The following is a 10,493-nucleotide window of genomic DNA, read 5'->3' on the forward strand; positions in this document are numbered from 1 at the left end:
TTAATATTTTGTTGCTTTTAATTTCTTTCCTATTTGAATTTGAGGGGCTTTTAGGGTTAACTTACATTATAAATAGGTCATGTTGCCATTAGGTTTGCGATTTCTTATCATATATATATAGCCAAAACTTACCCTCCAATTTCATAAATGTAATTTTTTATAAAAACTATCAATTATAGCAACAAAAAAAAAAAAAAATACCTAAATAGACCTGAATGCTCTAAAAATTAAAGAACAAATACACTCGACCTAAAATCCTTGAAGTTCCTTTCGATTCCAACCCATGTGATACATACAAAAGGACTACTGGCTTATGTCTGGAAAAAACTAATTTTGATTGCCGGAAAGTAGATTTCACAGCGGTTGTTTATCACCATATAAATGTGAAGAACACTAACAATAACAGTCACTACCTCAAGTTCATAAATGGAGGATTGAAAGAAGGGAACTTTAACGAAAAGCACCTGGTACTGTTCACTTTAACGAAAAACCACATTTTTACACTAAAAAGTCAATCATGGTACTATTCACTTTACCCTTTATTTTGTCCTTATCATTAAAACTCAAAGTTTTCAAGCCCTTTTCATTAGTTTTCCTTTGAAAGAATTGGATACTCAGTACTCTAGCCCAAATATCTGTAATATAAAGAAATTAGCAAAAGCTTTCTCATATAAATATTTTTATACGTTAGATCAGTACATGTCTGACAACATGTGAAGCTTTTTCGCTATCAATACATGTTGTTAGACATAAGAGTTGATTGGAGCTTTTTCGCTTGTTTTTACTGGATGATTTAATCTTATCGTAGTTACTGTATCGAAAAGAGTTTTGTTACTTTTCCTAATATAAAAACGAAACTATATATGACTTATATAATTTGCAGTTACCTATAGGTTGATATATTCGAACAACAATTTTCTTCCCAATGAATCCAGATTCATTGTGAGCCTATGAAAAAAAGCATACTTGCTCTCATTCATTAAGAGAAAAAGCTAGCACAGGTTAAGAAAAAAAAAAGTTTAATTGAGGTATTTGGGTCTATTCAAGAGTGATTTTGGCTATTTATAATTTTTTTTTATAAAAGTTGACATTTATGAAATTTGTGGCTAAAATTTGGCCATATATGATAACAACTCTAGGTTTGCAATCAATTCATATTGTTATCAATAAACTTTGGAGTTTTTTTTTTCTATTTTTCGGTGAATTTCGAAGTACAGGCGATTTCAGTTTGTTTGGTAGTGGATTCTAGCGTGAGGGTTTTATTTGATATCCCTTATCATATACCCCGCTGCGTTGGGCTAGTTTTATTTATTTATTTTTCTGTTTTTTTATCTTAAATAAAAAGTAAGTCCAACCTTGGTTACTTTAGCATCCATGGTCCAACTTTGACCGATCGACGTACGTCTTATAGAAATTAGACAGACCCCTTGGAATTTGGAAAGAGGAAAAAGTATGCTAGCTAGGTTAAGTAAGGATTCCCCAACTCATGAAATAATTAGTACTCAGAACCCAGCAAATTGAACTCTCTCTCTCCGAGCTAAGGGGATTGTTGAAATGTTCAGGCTCACTGGAGTATTGAAAGGGGTTTACATATATGTATGAAGTTTTTTTGTTTTGATTTTTTTATTGATGTCGATTATAGAAGATGACCACACATATGGAAAACCCGAAGAAACGTCACCTATAAATAAAGATCTCAATAACATTGTAGCAAAATCTTAAGAATTATATATACATAGGTGCGATGTCCCCTGCCAGGCTGCCACTCTTCTCCTCGCCATTGGCTTGGCGTGACTATTCAAACACGAACGAAATCTCTTTGATTTCTATCGACGATAAAAAAAAAAAAAATAAAATAAAAAATATAACTTTAGCCCTTAAAACTTAATTTCCTTCACATAAAACCCGACATAAGTTTTTTATTCGAATAAAACTTATTTACTAGATTTCACATCAACAAATTATTATTTATGTTTGACTTAACACATTTAAAATTTTCTGAATGCCTAAAATACCTCTATATGAATGTTTGATGTAAACAATTAATGCCATGTGAATTATAAGGGAGAATTAATAATTTTATAAAAAAAAAAACATTTGTTATAAATTCATTGCCTAATATATAATAACAATAAAACATGTCTAGTATATTGACATGCTTAATTAAGTCAGCCCATTGTTAGCACCCTATCCTCGTTTATGTACATATTTCTCTATTCAATGAATATCGTACTTTCTCAAAAAAAAAAAAGTCACAAAAATTATATTTTACATATTAATGTAGGTAAATTATTTCACACATATATAAAAAAATGCCTAATATATGTAAAACTTCATGCAAAATAATTTACCTAAAAAAATGTTATTTGATTCAAATAGTGCACCTGCTATTAAAATTTTAAAATGTTAGATTGCACAAAATAATTTACTCAATATATGCAAAATACTTGCAAAATAATTTACCTACATAATAAACAAACCCAATATATGCAAAATACATGCAAAATAATTTACCTACATAATAAAGCAATATTATTTTATTTAATACTAATTTACCTACAAAATATATTATTTGCTAATCAAAAATTTACAAATAGGTAAACTAATTACATATGATAATTTTTTAACATATATGTTAGTACTGCGCATATATATAAGTATGTGCAATAATTATTTGTTTATTATAATTAAGGTTAGTAATAATATTTATTGATTTGATTTGAATATTGTGGCATAAGTTGTAAATATTTTGTAATGATATGTCAATTACTTTTTTATTTGGCAGTCTTTTGGAAATTTGGATTTTATTATGATGTTTAAAATTAGATGGATTTTTATATAAGAAATAAGAGTTGTAAAGATCTATATCTAAAGAACCCTAAAAAAAAAAAAACCCCTAAATACTGAGGAGTGAATGGATTATGTAACATGAGAAAAGGAAAGCATTGTCGGGCCCCCATAAATGCATATATCATGATAGACAAATAGAGGGGAGGGTTTTCTCAAAAAAAAAAAAAAAAAAAAAAGAGGGGGGAGGGAGCAAAATGATGGACTGCATTTGCATGTGATCCCTAAGTACTCGTAATGGAAATTTTTGCTTTTTGTTTTATATTTTGACCAAACAGGTATTCTTTCCCATTTAAGGATAAAAAAAATGATTGTGTAAACTAACTGGCGTGGTGTCCAAGTTGATGTCTATCTCAGTCGACGGTATCTTTAAAAAGTTTCATTAAAAAGTTTTAGGGTCACAAACTTCATTAAAAAGTTTTAGATAGAAATGTCCTCAAAACAAAAAAATTCAAAAACAACCCAAAATAATGTAAATGTATTTTTATCATTTTAACAGTAATTTTTAATAATTAATTCTTTTTGTATAATTTTTTTTTATTTTAATTAGTACCTCGCAATAGGTTAGCAATAATGTGATTCAATCAGTTGTTTATTAAATATTATTTTCTCTATTTTTAAACACGTTCAAAACATCTTAAGAGGCGTGTAATGCCGGTTATAAAAAAAAAATCTTTCGCACGCGCTTAATAATGTGATTAAATTAGTTATCAAATAATTGTTTATTTATTTATTTTAACAAACGATATTATCTACACTAAAAGAGATGGGTGGGCTTAGCCTCACAATAGGTTAGCAATAATGTGATTCAATCAGTTGTTTATTAAATATTATTTTCTCTATTCTTAATGTAAATTCAATAGAATGTAGATGGAAATTGAAAAACTGATTTATTATGTGAATTCAACTGCTTTGATTGGTTTGTGATGAGATTTTTTTTCTACCATAATCTAAGATTATTCATTTACTTCAAATATTTGACTTTCCTTTTGTCAATTCAAGCATATAAATACATTTAAAATATGTAAATCGCACGTAGCACGCCGTGATTCAAAAAATGCCTTCTGTATGCGTGTGAATGCGTGCATGAAGGCTAGTGCTAATTAAAGTGAAAGTACTCTTACTGCAGATTTGTTGCATGTGTTTGCAAGTCCCTCCCCCGGCCCCCCTATGCATACAGTGTTGTTACGAGCATGGTCTCCTTTATATATTTACTTGTGTTTCTCTTCTTGTTTCTTTGCCTTTGTGCCCTAGCTAGCTAATGGACGTGGTTATCCAACGTCGTTGCAAGGCTATTATCACCCAGCTCAAACATTTTGAAATAAAGCATATATATGTGCATGGAAAGAACATGTACGGTGACAGATTTTCTGACTGAGTTGAGTTTGTCCATTGATGTAGTGTAGGATCCTCCTTTGAATTTGCGTATGCCCTCTCTGTTCGGTTAATTATCTCTTCGGATGAACTAGCTGGAGTTGTCAGGCCGAAGGCCGCTTTTATATGCCTAATGAGTTTTTGAGAAGTGCCTACCAAATAAGAATCTTGAACTTAATTGTGACTCAAAATTTGTTTTTGAGTTAGAAGATGTAGAACTCAATTTCAAAATACCGAACATGCCCTTCACTTTTTAAATCTTTTATTTGTACCCTTAATTTTAAATTTTGATACGTAGCCTAAGGGCTGGTTTGGTATTGCTATGCTTTGAAAAAAAAAATGCTTCTACTGTGCTGTGAGAATAAACTCATTTTTGTTGCTTCATGTTTTCAGCTTTTTTCACCAAAAACTATGAAAATAAGTTGTTTTTGCACCTCAGTACCAAACCAGTACTTAATTAATCACGTTGGCCATACCTTTTGTGGGTACTTAACATTTTTTTCCTTTCAACTTTGAGATTGGTAGATTACTAGCGAAAGTGTCCCCAGGCGATGCTGCGGGTTTTAAAACCATATAAAACATATAGAAAGTTATAAATGTATATACAATAGGCAATACTATTTACATACATTTGAAAATCTTACAACTCTATTTACAAAAAAAGGAACAAAATAAGAAATAATTTTGGCAATACCATTTATATACGGTGACTTCATATTATGCAAAATTTGTGCAGACCCATTTTAAGAATAACATTATGTGATTCTTCATTGTACATATAATTAAATTGTTACCCCATTCTTCAACACTATCAATCTGTTTTTGCCTGGCTTACCCTCTCAATAACAAATCTCTCCCACTGAACACAAACACACACAACCAACTACAGCTTCATTAAACTGGTTCTACAACGTTTGAATTGATGGTACACAATTATGTGATTAGATGGGTCAAGCAAAACCGTATGCTTTTCATGCTTATCTAGGTTCAAGTGTATCCCTAATCTATACATTACCTATGAAATCCTTGTAATTCACAATGAACATGTTCTGCTCAGGATCAATGGTGTTGGAGAATCATCCCACTGCACATACACAACCCCACGAAAATCGAAAGATACTTAGAATGAAGGCATGAGAAATTTAGATTTATTTCTAGCTTTTGAATTAAATAAAATCAAGCAACAAAATACGCAAAAAAGTGCATAAGAAAAAAAAAGTGTGTGAAAATCATTTACCTTTGAGTAAAATGAAGAAATTACATGAATTGGGCATGGGAATTCTGTTCGAAAATGTCAAAAATCATGCAGAATTAAGGGCCTTCTTGATTGGGATGAGCGGAGTGGGCGAAATAGGCACATTGGGATGTATTTGTAAATCAAGACCTGGTGTTCTAGCTCCATCCATTAGATCGAGTGAAAGGTCCTCTGCCTCCTGCTATACTCCATTGCATGGCAGCAACTCCATTACTCAACTCCCACTATTATGCCCTGAAACACAACCAGAAATCGGAAAACCAAAAAAAATATATATATATATATATTTGAAGTTGAATTTTTTTTTTAAAGAAAATTAAGCAATTCAGAGCCTTTGAAATTGGCCAAAAAACAGGAGAACTAAGCTTCTACACCTATAGTGAATATATTATGTGAACGTGGTTCTTGCTCTCTTTCTCTCAACATCACGATTATGAAACCTTCGACATAATCAAGAAAAAATTTCTAAAGCCCAATTACATTAAATTACAAATTCAAAACATTATTTTAACATGCAATTATCGAAACATAAATACATAACTATAAATAAATCTTCACAGTTTTGGAGGAGAGCAAAGAGGAGGAGATGTGCGACCACCATGAAGCTCCAGAAGGTTTTCTAGTTGACCAGGAAGGAAGAAATCACGGATCATATGACTTTTTGTTCAATTTTCATAGACTATACAAATTGTTCAAACAGATAATTTGGGTCTTTTAACAAATATTTAACAGATAGAACTCAAAAATTTTAAGAACAAAAACAAAAGGTTCGAAATTTACTTAAACCCAACAATAACAGACGAGATTAAAATTAATTAGAGCAAAGTCGGTACAAATTCGAAATTTCAAAAACCAAAATTATACGCAAAATATCAAAATTTATAACACAAAGAACTCACCGAAATCGAATTGAATGGAGAGAATGAACCATCAGGATTTGAGGAATGAGGCAAGGCAGGGGCCACTATGAGTGAGTTTTGGGTTGTGGATTTCAGATTTCTCATTCGGGGAAAGGATGAGGATTCTAGGTTGGGGAAAGCAAGGAGCAGGGAGAAAAAGGAGGATGCCCAAAAAAGCAAAACGATTTCTAGGCTTTGATGGAGTCTGCAGCCAGTTGGACTTGCTAGAGTGTTTTATCACTGTGCTGTCGAAGAGAAAGAACGACACCTAAGAACTCAACAGAAAGAATGGCAACCTTGTAATAACACAAACTAAGCAAGGGTAAAATCGGAATGACACTGTGCTTATGAACAGTGTTTCAGTTGATTTTCAGTTTTAGTATATATTGAATTTTCTAAACAAAAATGAGACTGGAACGCTATTTAGTACTATAGTTTAATGATATTCTTTTTCATTTGTAAGTTGTAAGTAAAAGGTCTTAGGTTCGATTCTCGCCAAATGTGAATTATTTGAACCACATTATTGCTAGCTTATTGTAAGGCTAAGCTTACCCCATCCCCATAGTGTAGGTAATATCGCCTTGTAAAAAAAGGTTAATTTTGATGCATGAAGATCTAGAACTATGTTTTAGAAAAATATTAAGAGATGGGTTTCACCCATTTATTGTGTGAAAACGTAATTATCCACGAAAATTTGAATAAATTATGAGTAATATCAATGTGCAAGTGTGACAGTCCAAAAGATTATTCAGCATAACATATTTGGGCTTGAGTGTCAATCTTCCCAACGACCAAATTAGTTTCACGGCTACAATTATGTTCACGAAGCCTAAGACGGGACCAACCAACTTGAGTCAATACATAAAGAAAGTTAAATAGTTTTATACAAGCAATATTACTAAATTTAAAGGAGGGGGAAGTTGAACTCGGGACTTTACGTAGATGAGCGAATACATTTAACCAAGTAAGTTACAACTTACGAGTCCCTTGCATATTCCTTAATTAGTTCTTTATCCGATAGATTCACTTGTAGGAGATATTTGTGTATTTTGTAGATTAAAAATAGGAAGGCATGGAAATTGCAAAAGAATCTTCAAGAGGGCAATCTAAACTGTATAAACCGGTCTGTACTATTGAGTTCAAACAAGCAAAAGGTCTCCAGTTTTAATGGACGAAGGCAATGTTCAAATTTTACCTGTTGCTATTGAAACAAATTTGGACCTCTTTTTCTTTTATTTCGAGCCGAAACAAAACAATGATCCTTTTACGACATGCAGGATCGATGATGTGGTGACAAGGAATAAAATATCGGTAATATCGGAAATATCGGTAGTCCGAAAACACGGAAATATCGATGGAAATATCGGGATAATATCGATATCAATAAAAATTACATGGAAACCACGGAAATTGTAAGAAAAACTTGGAAATTTTTATTGAAACTTTGCAGGATGTTTATTTAGTCAATTATCTATTAGTTTATCACAAAAAATTGGAAGGAAATGCATTGCATGATAGATTTAACATTATCAAGTTGATTATATAGCGAGCTGACAAACATTGTGAATGTAGAAAATATGTAGTAATTAATGAAAGAAGTTTAAACACACCAATTGGGGCTTATTGCGGCAAGTTTTTTAGATACGACCTCGCATCAAGTCGTCTTTTGTGTTAATTTGTAATCTTAACTGGTTTTGTTGTGTTGTGTCAATTAGTTAAATTAAGCGGTACATCCAATTGGGGCTTATAAACATTTTAATTCTCCTTAAAAATCTAAGGGCATTTAATCAGGATTTTAAGTGATTCTTTAAAGTTTAAGGGGTATTCGATCATGATTTTTAAGAAATTCATACATTCCAAATGTATTCATTTAGAAATTGATTTGAAGAGATTTTTAAAAAGTTGGGAAACTCGAAAAAATTAGAAATATTTCACATAATATTTTAAACATTCTCAAATCACTCCCTGAAAATTTGAGGGAATTCACTTAAAATTTTACATAAAAGTTTTAAAAATTATTAAACTTCATCAAAATTCATAATTTTTTAAATCTATTATAATCCTTTAAAATCTGAATGGAGTAAAAAATTCAAATCTAAACCTAATATGAAACAATCACTAAATTACATAGAATTTCTAAACCAAATCTAACAAGGATCAATTACAATTCTAATACGATGTTGTAATTACTTGGAGTTTTTTAGGGCAATATGTAACACCCACCCCCATTTATAAAGATATATTTGTGTAATTATCCCCTAAACATTTTAATATATCAAATTGGTCCTCTTTGACTACCAATCAGGATCCAAAACATTGGATCCCTTTCTTTCTGAAGTGGCCACGTGGCAGCCCCCCCTCCACTCTTCTCTTTTCTCTCTTTGTTCCCCCGTGACTCCCTTCTTCTTTTCTTCTTCTTTCTATTTTCTTTTCTTTTTCTTCTGTCTCCCTCTCGGCTCTCTCTCATATCTCCCTCATCTCTCTTCTCTGCATCGCAGCACTCACGCACCCATCTCCCTGCGCGAGGAACATCACCATCACCATCTTGTCCGTCGTCCCCATCGGCGCTCTCTACTCCCTCTCCCTTTGGCTCTCCAACTCCGCCTACATCTTCATCTCCGTCTCCTTCATCCAGATGCTCAAGGTCCTCATGCCCGTCGCCATCTACTCCATCGGCGTCGGCGTCGCCTTTCAAGCAATGTCGCGATAATATCGCTAATATCGCGATATTATTGCTAATATCGCGATATTATTGCTAATATCGCGATATTATTGCTAATATCGCGATATTATCGATATTATCGATATTATCTCGATTTTTTGACGAAAACCTATTGGATGTGTGTGGAAATATCGGACTCCGAAAAAAACGATAATATCGGCGAAATATCGCCGATATTATCGATTTTTTATACCATGGGTGACACAACTTAGGAACATGTTACGCGATGCTCAAATCATGAAAAGTTTGGCTCCAACAAATATTTTTGTGAGAAAATTCTTTCAACATTTTATTTAGCAGTAAGTACACATAACAACTCAATCTTTAAGGTTGAGTCTGAATTGATTCAGGCCTTTAAAAAAAATTTCAAATAAATATATATTGTTTTGAAAATTGCACATTTGTTAAATCATTAGAGTCAAGTGACATCCTCAGCAAAGTTAAGGCCTGGTTTGATACTGAGGTGATTCTGAAAAAAGCTGGTATAGCTTTTTTTGTGTTTGGTAAACATTCAGCTTCAGTTTTTTTTCACAGTTTTGGGTGAAAAAAAACCAAAAACAAGAAGTTGCAAAACCCAGCTTTGAAAAACCAGCTTTTTTCACATTTGTTTTACATAAAAGTTTACCAAACACTATAATATTGCTTTTTTTTTTCAAAAGCATTTTTACAAAAAAAGTTTACCAAACACTCTACAAATTTATTTCACAGCCACTTACTCTCACAGCATAGGAGAAACAGTTTTTTTTCAAAGCACAGCAATACCAAACCAGCCCTAAGTCATGATGTGGACAAATAAATTGAAGGGCATGGCCCAAAGCTGGCAGTTTTAGCCAAACTAGTATAGGGTTAAACTTGGCTAAAACGGGTTAATTTGAGGATCCATAACTGACGTGTATGTGAAAACGCAAACTTGCCCTATAAGTATATTTGTCCCAAGGCATTATTTAAATCTAGTAAATGTCCAGTTTTACAAAACATTAATTAGGTAGGTATTTGGAATGCTTAAAAATTTAGATGTTTGTGGGTATTTAACATTTTACCTGTGGTGGTTTATTAATTACTCAATGAGAAATGTCAAAAAGACTTTCTCTCAAAATGTGAGATTCTTCATGAATTCTCTCTCACAAAACATCATATTTTTTACACTAAAATATAACGTTGGTAGGAAAATTCCATGAGATGATAAAGAATTCATAAAGAATCTTGAAGACTCATCATAGCATTTCTCTTGACGACAAGCTTTCATTGAAAAAATGATAAGACAAAGTTGGCCAAAAGTAGTTTGCTATGTTACACCTGTTCGTGTTTGATAGGCTAACCCTGTTTTTCTTTACACTTGTACTAGGGTATTAAAAAGCACAGCTTCACTTCACCCCACTCCCCGCAAACACCCCCC

At 32.2% G+C, this 10,493-nt stretch overlaps 1 long non-coding RNA gene across 1 annotated transcript; it reads right to left on the reverse strand.

The window, feature by feature from the left end:
• Positions 1-4,931: 4,931 nt before the first annotated feature.
• LOC126581977 (uncharacterized) lies at positions 4,932-6,607 on the reverse strand. Its single transcript, XR_007609227.1, has 3 exons — positions 6,376-6,607; positions 5,483-5,710; positions 4,932-5,305 (listed from the first exon to the last, which is right to left on the reverse strand). It is a non-coding gene; the product is annotated as an uncharacterized LOC126581977 (long non-coding RNA).
• Between the last annotated feature and the right edge of the window lie 3,886 nt (positions 6,608-10,493).

This window comes from Malus sylvestris, chromosome 9 (assembly GCF_916048215.2).
Source record: "Malus sylvestris chromosome 9, drMalSylv7.2, whole genome shotgun sequence".
NCBI classification, from domain to species: domain Eukaryota; kingdom Viridiplantae; phylum Streptophyta; class Magnoliopsida; order Rosales; family Rosaceae; genus Malus; species Malus sylvestris.